Raw genomic sequence first — 13,717 nt, 5'->3', positions numbered from 1 at the left:
TTTATTTTATATACCAAGAAAGTGGTAGAACCAAGATCTAAATTCAAGTCAATTAGCTTCTATTTAGATTTTTTAAATATTGAGGATCACATATCAAGAGACTATATATTAAAAATGTATTTATAATTTATCTTAGAATATAACTGATTTAGTAACTCAAGATCTTTAATTGTATTCTCCATATATCCTATAGATTTGGCCTTAAAGCAATATCCTTAGGATATTTTAAAAATATACTTAATTATGATATGTTTGAGTCTATGATATAATACATATAGTATAAAATATAAGGGAAAATTATAGAATATATTTTAAAGTATTGTTATTAAAACTCAGAAAAAATATATAAATGAATAAAATAAAATTGATTTAGATAATCACCTACCTTGTTTTCACTCCAGAGAGGCAAGTAACCTTCAAAGTCTAAATCTTTAGTCTAGAATGTATGAAAACTGATCACTTTTAAAAAGAAAATCAGTCATTTATAAAAGAGAGAGAGAGAGAGAACTGGCCACTTTTTTACAATCTCTGTTTTCTTCTATTGATAAGAATTTATTTTAGATCTCTGATTGAAATGCACATATCTATAATAATACTTGTTTCTTAGTGATTTCAAATGAACTATTTTATTATTTATGAAGATCTTAAATGTTCTCTATCTTATATTTTATATATATTTTTCAGTTGCACATCAACAGGTGAATAAACAAATGATGCTAAAAGACCACACTTTGTATGGCTTGAACTTTTAAATTTATTGAGACTCATTTTATAACCCAGAATATCATCTATCTTAACAAATGTTGCATCTAAACTTGTAAAGTGTTTGATGCCACAGTTTTGTGGATTGTTCTATGAATGTCAATTATGTCGATTTGGTTGATAATGCTTTTTAAATGTTCTATAATCCTACTGGTTTTCTGTCTCCTGGTTCTCTCAATTATTCAGAGGCTGGTGTTAAAATCTGCAACTACAGTTCTTGCTTTGTCTATTTCTCCTTACAGTTCTATCAGTTTTTGCTGCTTTTGTTTAGAAGTTTATTATTAGATATAGAAATGTTTAGGATTGTTATGTCCTCTTGATGAATTGGTTCCTTTATCACTTGAAAAAGGTCCTATTATCCCTGCTAAAATTCTCTGAACTGAAATCTACTTTTGCTGACATTAAGACAGCCAGTATATGAGCTACCGATAAAAAGAATGCACTTCTAGGTACAGTACTGCAATAAACATGGAGTGTAGATATCTTTTCAGTATCCTGCTTTCATTTCCTTTGGATCTGTACCCAGAGTGGAATTATGGATCATATGGTAATTCTATTTTTAAATTTTAGAGCAACCTCCACATTGGTTTCCTTAGTGTCTATACCAATTCATATTCTCACCAACAGTGCACAAAGATTCCTTTTTCTCCACATGTTTGTCAACATTTATAATCTCTTGTCTTCTTGATGATTGCCATTCTCACTGGTTGAGGCAATGTCTCCGTGTGGTTTTGATTTGCATTTCCCTGATGATCAGTGTTGTTGAGCATTTCTTCATGTGGCTGTTGGCCATTTGTATGTCTTCTTTGGAGAAATCTCTGTTCAATTCTTTTCCCCATTTTTGAATCAGATTATTTTATATCATTATTATTATTGAATTGTAAAAGCCAAGACAGAAACAATATAAGAATCCATCAATGAATGAATTGATAAAGAATATATATATAAATTTATGTATTCAGTTGATATAAAATTCAAGAAGGAAAAACCAACATATGCTGATAGAAATGAAAGCAAAGGTTACTTATTGGCTTGCCTGAAAGGAGGCACAGTAGATCTTTCTAAAATTATGCAAATGATTTATTTGGGTAATGTTACACTTGTCAATACTCATCAAATTTTACACTTAACAGATATGTGTTGTGCTGTATATAAACTTTACCTCATAAAAGTAAACAAATATAAAATTTAAATTAAGAAAGAAGGGAAGAAAGAACACCAAAGTATTATTAAAAAAAAAAAAATGATAGTTAACAGATTCTCATCAAATATTTAATTATTTCTGAATTGAATAAATAGAAATGGCTTCACAAAGCAGAAACTGAAGTAATTTAGGCAATTATGTCCAAAACAGTTACATCTGATTCTGGTTCACCAGGTTTTTCCAGGTAATTTTATTTTTACGGTTTATTTTCATCTTATAGATTAACTAGAGGCCTAGTGCATGAAAATGTGCACTTGGAAGGTCTCCTCAGCCTGGCTTGTGCCCTCTCACAGTCCAGGACCCTTTGGGGGATATCCACCTGCCAGCTGAGGCCCACTCCCTGGGGGGTCATGCCGAAGCTGGCAGTCAGACATCCTTCTGGAAGCCTGGGAGCCCTCATGGGATGTCCGACTGACAGCCCAGTGCCGCTGCGGAGGGGGGAAAGGCTCCTGCCACCACTGCTGTGTTGGCCAACCACGAGCTAGCTGGCTTCTGGCTGAGTGGCACTCCCCCTGTGGAAGTGCAGTGACCACCAGGGTCAGCTCCTGCATTAAGCATCTGCCTTTTGGTAGTCAGTGTACATCATAGCAACCAGTTGTTCCTCCTTTAGGGTCAATTTGCATATTACTCTTTTATTATATAGGATTTTATTCTTAATGTTCAAGATAAAAATACTGATGGCTGAGAAGTAACAGCCATTTGGGAAATAATTAAATGACAAAAATTAAATCTCCAAAATTTTGAAATGCTCATTCTTAAAATAAGTGATGACCTGTCTTATTGACCATTTGTCATTTCTTCTTGTATGTTTATGTACATATCCTCGTCCAGTTGCAAATGTCCCTATGCTAAGTCAATATGCATAATTCTTCAAAAACAGGCTCCTGAAAATTGTGAGCCCTTAGGTCACTGGTTTTCAAGCCTGAGTGCACTTTAGAACCAGCTGCATAAACTTAAACGAAGCAATGTCTCCGACTCACCTGAATCGCTCCCCAGAAATTCTAACTTAATTGGTTTGGGGAATGCCTGAGGCTCATTTACTTAAAAGCTAGATTAAATTCATTGATTGAGAGCTATCGTATTTTTGGGAAAGGAACCATTAGGGCCCCAAATAATCTATCCCTGAGAAAGGTATGTTTTCAGCAATGAATTCTAATTCGGGCAATGGCACAGTGAAATAAAAAATAAAAAAAACGTTGATGTTAAAACATGTAGGTCACCGCCAATAACAATGATGACTAAACCGAACACTACTATTGTCAAGTATATCATGGTTATCTATTGTTTTTATTACTGTTGTGGTAATCTGTTGCTTTCTCTAATTCCACCGTCTTTTCTATTTCTCTTCTGTTAGCACATACACACTGGGTGAGCCCAGGTGAAAAGAGTCATTTTTTACATTAAGAACACAACTTTATGCTCGTGGCTGAGCATGAGATACAATCCCACTCAAAGCGATATGCTTGGATGTTGGCAGGGAGTATCTGGGTAAATGCTATATGCCATTGAGTGAAGATCTAATGCCAAAAGATGGGCAGCAATCTGGAAACTATGTGAAATTCCCTTTCTAAAAATAAGTAAAATAGAGCAACAGAGACAAGGGATGAGAGAAACCACATTGAATGGCTTTATTGGAACCTCCATAGAAAGTGTGCCGAAGCCATCCCTTTCTGTAGAATTTCCAGTGATAGAAGTTAATGCACTCACTAGATTATCTCAGTTTGAGTATGGTCTTTTAACCATCTGTCTCCTAAATATTTAAAGTTATGCAATAAACAGTGTGCTTTCGCGTTTATTTAACTCGTTATTTTAATCTACGTTTTCCCTGGTAGATTCATGTTGAAAGAGTCTGGGTTGGTCCAGTTTTAATTGCACAGGTTTCCTATTGAGGTATGGTCAGTTGATAATAACTCTTCGAATGTAATTTATCTCTCTCCACTCGCTGTTTACTTACAGATAGGGTGCCCCAGGAGGACCCATAAAAATAATGATCACTCTTCATTAAGTGGCTGGGAAAGAAATTGGGCCATCTGTGATGTTCCCCCTGGTAAATAGTAAGTGGATGTCAAGCAAATAACATGAGAAGCCCCAGCAGGGTTTTTAATGTGCTGATAATAACAGAAGCTGTGAGTGACCTATCCTGTAATGGCCATAAATGATCATGGACATGAATGAGTCATTAAGATTTTACAATTTAAAGTTTAACCCTAAATAAAGGACATTCTTAGGATGGGAATGAGGTTGAGGGAGAATAGACTTATATTGTAAACCATAAAATTGTTGCCACGACAACAGATATTATATCAAAATGTGTTTAAAATATAATTACGCTGCTTAAGTCCTTAACCTTCCCAGATTTGCAATTCTAAAATAACTAAAAGATGGTTTTAAAATGATGAAATAGCTGTTCTCTGGCTCTAGTTATAGGATTTTAAATTGATAAGGCTTATAGAATATTAGATAGGTCACCAATAAAATCAAATACATGGCGTGTTCTCACACTTAATGTGTCTCCATACTGTCACACAGCCAGAGCAGCGTCAAACCAACCCAGTGACAGGCTTTTATTCCATCGAGAAATTAAATGATCACACTCACATTTTCCATAGTGGTTTTCCTGCAGATGTGCTCAATAGCAAACCATGTACATTATTTCTATTGCCAGCAGTGAGCTCATTTTGGAACCGATTCAACTGCATGCCAAGGACAATAACCTTCTTTGTTCCCTCTGTTCATTTCAGTCTTAATTTTGAGGTGGCCTCCATGATCAGTTCCATACACCCCAGGCTGATACATACAAAGCTGTTAAAACCTACCCCCCCACACCCCAGCCTCTTCTCTATCTACTGTCCTAGTCTGTGCATAAGGAGATATCTATTCTCACTGTCTGCATCACAGACCCTCTCACCAGCTTGCTTGTCATGGTTCTTCTGGTCTAAATGTTCTTCCTCTCTTGTCCTTTCCATTCGTTATGATCTGGTTCATATTTTTTAACTTCTATATATTTCCTATCCTGACTCATTTACTCCCTCCCTTCTACTTCCACAGTAACCTATCCATGCATTTATTTTATTTATTTGGTTCAGATTCCTCAATAAACTGAGCTGTGCAAGAGGAGTTTTGTACATTTTGAATGGCATCGTTTTCTTTGTTGTCTATTTGATTGTTTTGCTTTTCACAAGAAATCATTCTCTAAAGATTCAACTAATTAAAGTGATTCCAAAAGTATTGTAGGGGGCAAATGCCTTTCTAAGGCTAAAGGTAGGCTAAAGGATGACTATGAAACCTGTGAAATTATTCAAAATACTATCTATGTTTGCTCATGTGCACAAAGAAACCTTCACTTGATTGAAGAAAATCTCAAATGTGAACCATACACAACAGAGGTTGACCATGGTCCTCAAGGATTGGGGGGTGGGGGTGGGGGGGAGCTGAAGATCAAAGAAACTTCTTTGTTATTTTTTCCTTAGGATTTTCTTTTTGTCCTTTTTAAATATCACAGTAACATTAAATTTACCATTTTGAGTATGTAGTTCTGTAGCATTAAATATACTCACATCGTTGTGCCTCTTAAGTTTTTATTAGATATCATATTCACAAACATCAAATTAGACCATAACACTTCATTTAATTTGATAAGTAAATGACCAATGGGAGCACTGTAGGAAAGGCAGAATAAAGTTACAGCATATGACTTGATCTAAAGAGCAGCCAGTTGATATCTGGTATATATGGGGGGGGGGGGGGGGAATGAAATATTACTACTTCTGACCTTTTCCCTTTAAGGTGAATTAATTACAGCTACTGTACATATTTTTCATCATTTGTTTTTCTCCTAATATTTTTATAGGATGATAATTGCTTACATAAAAGTCCATCTTTTCTGAATCCCAGCATATATTCTGTTGGAATATGGGTATGTTTAAATATATACTAGAGGCCGAGTGCATGAAAATCTAGGAGCCCACAGGGGCGAGAGGTGACCCAACAATCCGGGGAAGACGAAGCCTCCATCACACCTCTGCTGCTGCCACTGCCAGCAGTGCAAGCCTTGGCCAGCCCTAGTTACCTGAGCCTGAGGCGGCCCTGGGCAGCTGAGCAGCTGACATCCGAGGCTTGCCTGTGCCTCAGGCCAGCCCTGGGTGTTTGGGTTCTGAGCGTACTGGGGTACTCCAGAGGAAGGTGCACAGAGTGGCAGGACCCATCTTGGGGTGGGCCCAACTGAGCCACACACACTGCCCCTGCCCCCTAAGGGCTGAGTACACTGGGCGCTGCCATCTTGTGGCTGTGGATGCCACCATCTTTGAGGGTATGGTGATAATTAGCATATTTTCTCCTTATTGGCTGTGGGTGCCACCATCTTTGTGAGGGTGTGATGGTCAATTAGCATATTGCCTCTTTATTGGATAGGATATTGATTGATTTTAGAGAGGAAGAGAGAGGGACAGAGAGTAACATCAGTGATGAGAGAAAGTCATTGATTGGCTGCCTCCTGCATGCTCCACCCCCTGCCCAGAGATCAAGCCCAAAACCTGATCAGGAACCATGACCTCTTGGTTCATAGGTTGACACCCAACCACTGAGCCACACCAGTCATACACATTTGTTTGACTTTTGTCATTGTATACTAGTACTGACAATTCCAAACAATGCCAGTGATAAAATGCTCCTCCACTCAGGCAGATTGCTTCCAAGGCCTGTCTTGCTCTATATGTCACAGATCAGGGTTCAAGAATAGAGCCTGTCATGTGTGGTGCAAGAGTGTATTTATCGCTGGCTGGTGTGTTCAGTAGTTATAGTGTAGGCCTTCACACTGAAGAATCACAGGCAAATACCTGAATTTGAGATTGGAACCCGGCCTGGTGGGGCATGTTCTGGAGGCCACCAATTGATATGTCTCTCTCACATTGATGCTTTTTTCTTCTCTCTTCCACTCGCTCAAAAAATCAATGGAAAAACCCTCCTAGTGTGAGGATTAGCAACAACAAAAGAGTACTTTTAATCATAGAACAAAAACTGGACCCAGTGAGCCCTCTGCTCATGTTTTTCTCCTTTTCACTCTCATGTGTTAAGGAGGATAGAGCTACTGGTATTTCTCTAATGGATTTCACAATAGTGCCCTTTTTCTTAATAAGGATAGTTAAGAGAAAACATGAATCAAAACTGGAACATTGAGAAATTTGGTTTGGGGAATTTCTTAAGATATCAATTTCTTGAAGTTTATTCTTATTTATTACTGAATGGAGTGTTCTGTGGGGGAAAAAAAAAAACTTTTATAAAGCTTGAATGTTTGCTGAATTAACTTCTCAAAGTGCTGCCATGTTACGGATATAATTATGCCTTAGTTAACTTTGGCTTTCACTCAAAAAGTTTCTCATTCTTCATTTATGTTTATTAACTCCTTTCTCCTGTTCAACTTTTCTCCCCTTTTCTTTCACATGAGAAGAAAGTCTCACTTAGATTTGGGAGCAGTAATAAAAAATGAATCTTCAGAGATTTTACTTTAATTAAAAAGAGCTATGTCTGCTTACCATCTCCTTACATGCGGTGAAATTCCTGGATGCTGGTGGACAGAGTGGAATATGTGCATTTGAGTGTGTGCACGAACAAGAACAAATAATAATTCAATAGCATTATATTACTTGGGAGGTTCTATAAATTCTAATATTTTCCTGCACAATTAGATATCATATAGGACTATTCAGTTTTTAAATGCATATTTATATTTTCAGAGTCAACTAGTATTTTGGAATCAAGAACAGAGAAACCCATGATTTGTCTTTCCTATTATTTTTCTAATGAACATTGTTTTAAATGACTGTCTATAGTCTTTTTATAAATATACTTTTACTAGAGGCCCAGTGCACAAAATTCATACACGGGGGTATTTGTCTCAACCCAGCCTGCACCCTCTAAAATCTGGGACCCCTCAAGTGATGTTCAACTGCCCGTTTACAGGGATTGGGTCATTGGAGTGTGGCCAGCCTGGGTGAGGGGCTGAGGGCTGTTTTCAGGCTTGCCACAGCCTCTTTAGGGTGGGGGTACCCACTGGGATGCCTGGCCACCCTGGGTGAGGGACTGATGGCTGTTTTCAGGCTGGCCACACCCCCTGGCAACCCAAGATTCTGCCCCCTCCTTTTTTTTCCTTTTTTTTTTCTTCTTCTTTTTTTCAGCGCCTCCTTGAATGGAGGTCAGGGCTGGCTGGAAGCAGGTATCTGGGATTGATTTATCTTCTATAATTGAAACTTTGTAGCCTTTAGCAGTGGCCAGGGTCAGCCAGGAAGGTGGGAAGCTTGGCTTCCTCTATTGCTGGGGACAACCCAAGCCTGCTCATTCCAACTCCTTGGCTGCTGCCATATTTGTTGGGTTAATTTGCATACTCACTCCTGATTGGCTGGTTGGTGTAGCAGAGTGATGGTCAATTTGAATGTTTCTTTTTATTACTGTAAATTGATTTCAGTGAGGAAGGGAGAGGGAGAGGGAGAGCGAGGGAGAGCGAGAATCATCGATTGGTTCCTGCATGCTTCCTACTGCAGATCAAGACTGCAACCAGGGACCAGAATTGAACCTGGCTCAGTGAATAGCCAGACACTCTATCCACTGAGCCAAACAATTAAGACTATAGTCTTTTTCTTATAAGGGTTCATGACTCAAAATAATCTCAAAAGCCATCTGCTTCAATGTCCACTTATAATATTGGTATCACAGCCAATATGTAAAGTGCAGAGTAAAGAGGGAATTGGCATCTCCTATTTCATATTGTCCATGATACTAGAAATGTTCTCTGCTGTCCAATACAAGAACCCCTGGCCATATGTGACTGGCCATATTGAACACTTGTGACAAATCTGGCTAAGTAAGAATGTAAATTTTGCAATTGTATGTAATGAATTTAAATGATTTGCTACAGGAATCAAGTTGCTACCCTATTCAGTGCAGCATGTGATATTATATTTAAAATATACTTGCTCCATGTGATCTCCCTCCTAGTTATTGTATAATGCCGGGAAGAGTACTACTTTTCCTTTTAATATCAAGACAGATGAGGCCGTTCAATTAACCAGAATACCCTGAGATTTAACAAAGAAGTCCCAGTGGGGACAAAGCAAGTGTGCAGTCTCTCATTCTAAAACCAGTGCTCCTGGGGATGTACTCACAGTGTGCTGTTATGCCTTAGGGAGAGGGGTGTCTTCTATCTCAGTGTTTTTCAACCTCTGTTCCGCGGCACACTAGTGTGCCGCGAGATGTTGCCTGGTGTGCCGTAGGTGCAGACAAGACAAGAATTTTATAATTTTTCACTATTTTGTTTACTTAATATTTCATAATAAAGTAATTATAAAATACTTTCTTTGTGTTTATTTGATTCCTATTCAAGAGAATTACTTTATATATAGTCAATATAGGCACAGAGTTAAATTTTTTAACATTTTCTAATGGTGGTGTGCCTCGTGATTTTTTTCATGAAACAAGTGTGCCTTTGCCCAAAAAAGGTTGAAAAACACTGTTTTCTATCTGATCATTCTGCTGACATCACCTCATGGCCTCAATGGCTGCAGCATCAGTGAAAGGGTAAATGTGGATAAATCACAAGGACACCTAACTGACTAGCACTCAGCTACTCCATCTCACAGCCCATTAGCCAGCCCCAGTGAATCTCCAGTAGGCTCAGGTGTCTTCTCAGAGCCCAAGAAGCAGAGAGAGCACATGGTGTGAGCAGAAAAACCTTATTGCTCTGCATTTTGGCTGTATGGTCATGGACATATCAGTTAGACGATCCAGGTTCCAATTTCTTCATCCCTTTAATACAGGGACATTAGAGCTAATCTCATGGAAGTGCTGTGAGGATTAAATAGGATAATCTTATAATCGCATAAAAATTGCATAGCACAGAATCTGACTCATAGCAAATGCTCAATAAAGGTCCGTTCTATTGCTTTTTATAGGTCATTGTTCATTTTTGATGCTCACTTTTCTCCCTTGGCTAACGCTTTAAATGCATGTACCATGATATTATCCACTTTATATTTCACTTGCTGCCATGTTTGTAAATAATTCCTAAATGAAAAGATTATCCAGTGGGGAAAAAATTAAAGAAAAAATAGAAATACATTGTTTCTTAGATTTGTTGACCCAACATATTTATTACCGATTTACAGTATATATGCTTGCTACCTGAATATAGAATTCACATGGAAACTGAAATATACAAAATTCTAATCAGTGAGTAAAATATTTTTTTCTCCTTACTCTCTTTCTGTAGTAAAAATTTCATAAATCTCAAATACCCTGAAATATAGAACCACTCTGTGTTCTCAGGCATGGTGTGGGAAATTGCAGGGAGCAATGACATGGGGCATTGACCATGTATAAGGACTACTTGAGTAAATATTGAAATAAAAAATGGTTTTATAGCTAGAGGGCAAGTTCCAGCTGCTCCCAGGAAGATTTAAATTATGCATTCCTATTTCAGAGGATATGTGACCTTTATATTTGCATTATTTTGGAAATAGCTTCTTTAGTAAGAAATATGTCTTGTGTGCTTCTATTTAATTGGGTATAATCCGATTTGAACTAGTACTCAATATACCAAGACTGCTTAATGATGGTTACACTGCAAGCTGGTTACATTCTTTTACAAGAATGTGCTAGAAATACAAAAACAGACACTCATTTTAGTTCTTAAGACCAAGACTGCTTGACCAATGCTACATCTCATTAAGGAGCTGTGGAAGCTCAGAAGAGTTTTATTCCCACTATGGTGAGGGGACCTAGTAGTACCTTAGATGAGTTTTGAGTGCAATAGCATATTGTGGAGTCTCTCTCACATTCTTTCCTTTTCCACCCACCCAATTCTTCTTTATAACCGTATTCCTCAAATACACCCCTGACACTCACTCACACACACACACACACACACACACACACACACCCCAATTGATGTATATATATCCTACTTTTGAAATATATTATGAAAATATTAAATTAATATATAAATATATTTTACAATACATTATTTATATATTTTTGAATCATATATATTTAATATAGTTGTCTGGTGTTATTCCTGGGATGGAGGCAGTTACAATCCTGGTTTGGTCATGGATACATTCTAAAAGGACCTATGATATTATGACCTTCACTCACAAATAGTTTGAGGCAGAGATAGTCAGTGTAAAATTAAAACAAATTTAATGCAGAAAGGTCGCCTTTCAATTGAAGTATTCCATCTTTAGCCATCCCAATTCTAATACTATATCTACTACTCTGCTCCCCTTCATGTCATAGCTCTTACCAAAGCTAAACTTGAGGAAGAAATTTGAATTTTTTTAAATGTGGCTCAAGTAATTTGAAACAGAATTAGCAATATATTCGCCTGATAAGTTTTATATCTCTTGCATATAAGTATTCTTTTTTGAAGCAATATTTTCCCAACAGAAAATTAAGAATTGGAATTTCATAAAATGTAAATGTATTGTTAATGTCAAGGGATTAATTTCGATTTAGACAGAAAATTGAGCTTCCTACATGCCACTTCATTGTGTGTTTGTATGTGTGTGTGTGCATGTGTTTCACTAACTAATCAGCCCTATTTAATGGCCTTGCTATGCCAAATTTCCAATGTGAAGCACTGAGCACCCGAGACCATCACCAACAAGCATTAATTGAAATTCATTGTTCTATCCCTAGTTCTCTTGTAACTACTTCTGAAACTCATTAGGATACGTTGCTGTGTCTACCTCAAACTAACATTAAGTGTGAAGTTATGTACAACTCAAGGAATCTCTCATTTGTCTCTTTTACAACTGGTAAAAAATTTTCATATTGAATTATAATCTCTAAACCTGAATCCCAGGTTGACAAAAGCAGGGGGAAAATAAATCAACCATAGACTGGACGATGCTTTTGCAAGAATGGCAATGACGATAGCTAGTGAAACATTAGCAATGTAAGCCTTTCAAACCAGTGTGTTCTGATGTAAGTTTCCAGGCAAAATTACTCGTTAGCATTTAATCAAGGCTGTCCTGGGCTTTGCGTGTGCCTCCAGCAACTGTCAAGAAACTGCATTAAATGATGACTGAAGTGACAATGGCAGCACAGGTACCTCAATAGTCTGAAATGTCAGAGTTAGAACAGCCTGTACATCATTAGTTCCAGACTATGTTTGTATGAGGTTAATATTTCCCTGTCAAATTCTAGTATAACTTTAACATCTGTTTCATAGGGAAAGGTATAGAAAACACAATTTTTAAAAAGTCCTTATATTTAAGTTCATATAACACAAAAGATAAATAAAGGTAAGGAATAACTATCCATAATCCTAATATATAAAAAGATAGTGGCCATTATGACTGAATGACCAATTGGATGTTCAAACAGTAGGGGTTCCACAGCGGGGGTGGGGCCACGGTGCATGCCTCTCTGCAAGCCTATGTTTGGGGTCTGGTTCAAGTCCAGGACTGTGAGAGGGAGAGTAAGAATGACATAGGCTAAGGGACCAGTAGGGGTTTATTTGGGGTGGAGTCCATCTTGGATGAGCAGGGAGGTGAGGCTGAGCATTTTACTAATTTACTTCCATCTCTGACACTTCTATTATAGAGAAAGGGCAAATAGCAATATTAAAATATTTTCTCTAATTAATTCCATTTTAATGTTTACAAATTTTATGCACCAGGCCACTAGTGCTATAATATGTATGTGTTCAAGTCTGTTTTATAGATAGTAATTAAAATCACAAAGATTTATAGATTAGATATCACGCTAAGGACAGATATTACTTATGACAGAATTTCAAAAGTTTCATAGAAATAAATGAAAATGATTTCCACTAGATAATTTTAAAATATTTAATAGTATATTCATATTTTGAATGAATTTATGTAACTATATTCAAATGTTATTAATTCATTTAAAACTAAGGAATATGTATCAGACAAAAGTTAATTTCAGGACAAGAAAAATCATGTTATATACTTTCAACAGAAAGTATTTAATACAGGAAATTTGGTAACCACAAGAATATTGGAAGGCCTAGGAAAGCAAGCTTCAGGTAGGCCTCCAGGAAGGACTTGGAAACTGTCATTGATTCCAGCAACAGAATTGTCGCATGCTGTTCCCAGGCACTTGCTTTCTTGCTGTGATCCAAGGATTTGGAGACCACCACCAGAACCATGGGCTTCACAGGAAGTTTGTCTGTTCTTACACTTCTCAGAAGCAAAATGAATGGCTGAGCACCCAACCTGTTGTGTCTAATCAGCTCAGTTTTTAGTTGGTTTTTCAAACCCAACTTGCAAGGGGATTTAGGAAATTTGTGTTGACTTTGTTTTGTTCTGAGCTATCCAGTTTCTGCAGGGTAGGAAAATGAGGAAGGTGACCATAAGCATATGTACTTAGTGAGCCAATTCTACATGCCTACCACATGATGCTGAGCCAGGTATTTGGGAAATTGGGGGAAAATGGGAATTAATAGGACAAGATTGGTAGATCCGCTGTGTCATGGAACACCAAATGAAAGAACACTTACGTTCTAGGTTGCAGTAGGAAACATATCACTTCAGAGTAAATATTTGAAAGCAGGAGAATGTAATGAATTCAATTGAATTGATCATTCTGATTTTTGTCTCACCTCATTCCTAACTCATAAAATGAAGCTGGCTCTCTCTCTCTCTCTCTCTCTCTCTCTCTCTCTCTCTCTCTCTCTCTCTATATATATATATATATATATATATATATATATATATATATATATATATA

Source organism: Pipistrellus hanaki (genome assembly GCF_964339955.1).
Source record: "Pipistrellus hanaki genome assembly, chromosome: 2".
In the NCBI taxonomy this organism is placed as follows: domain Eukaryota; kingdom Metazoa; phylum Chordata; class Mammalia; order Chiroptera; family Vespertilionidae; genus Pipistrellus; species Pipistrellus hanaki.
This window is presented reverse-complemented; position numbering follows the sequence as displayed.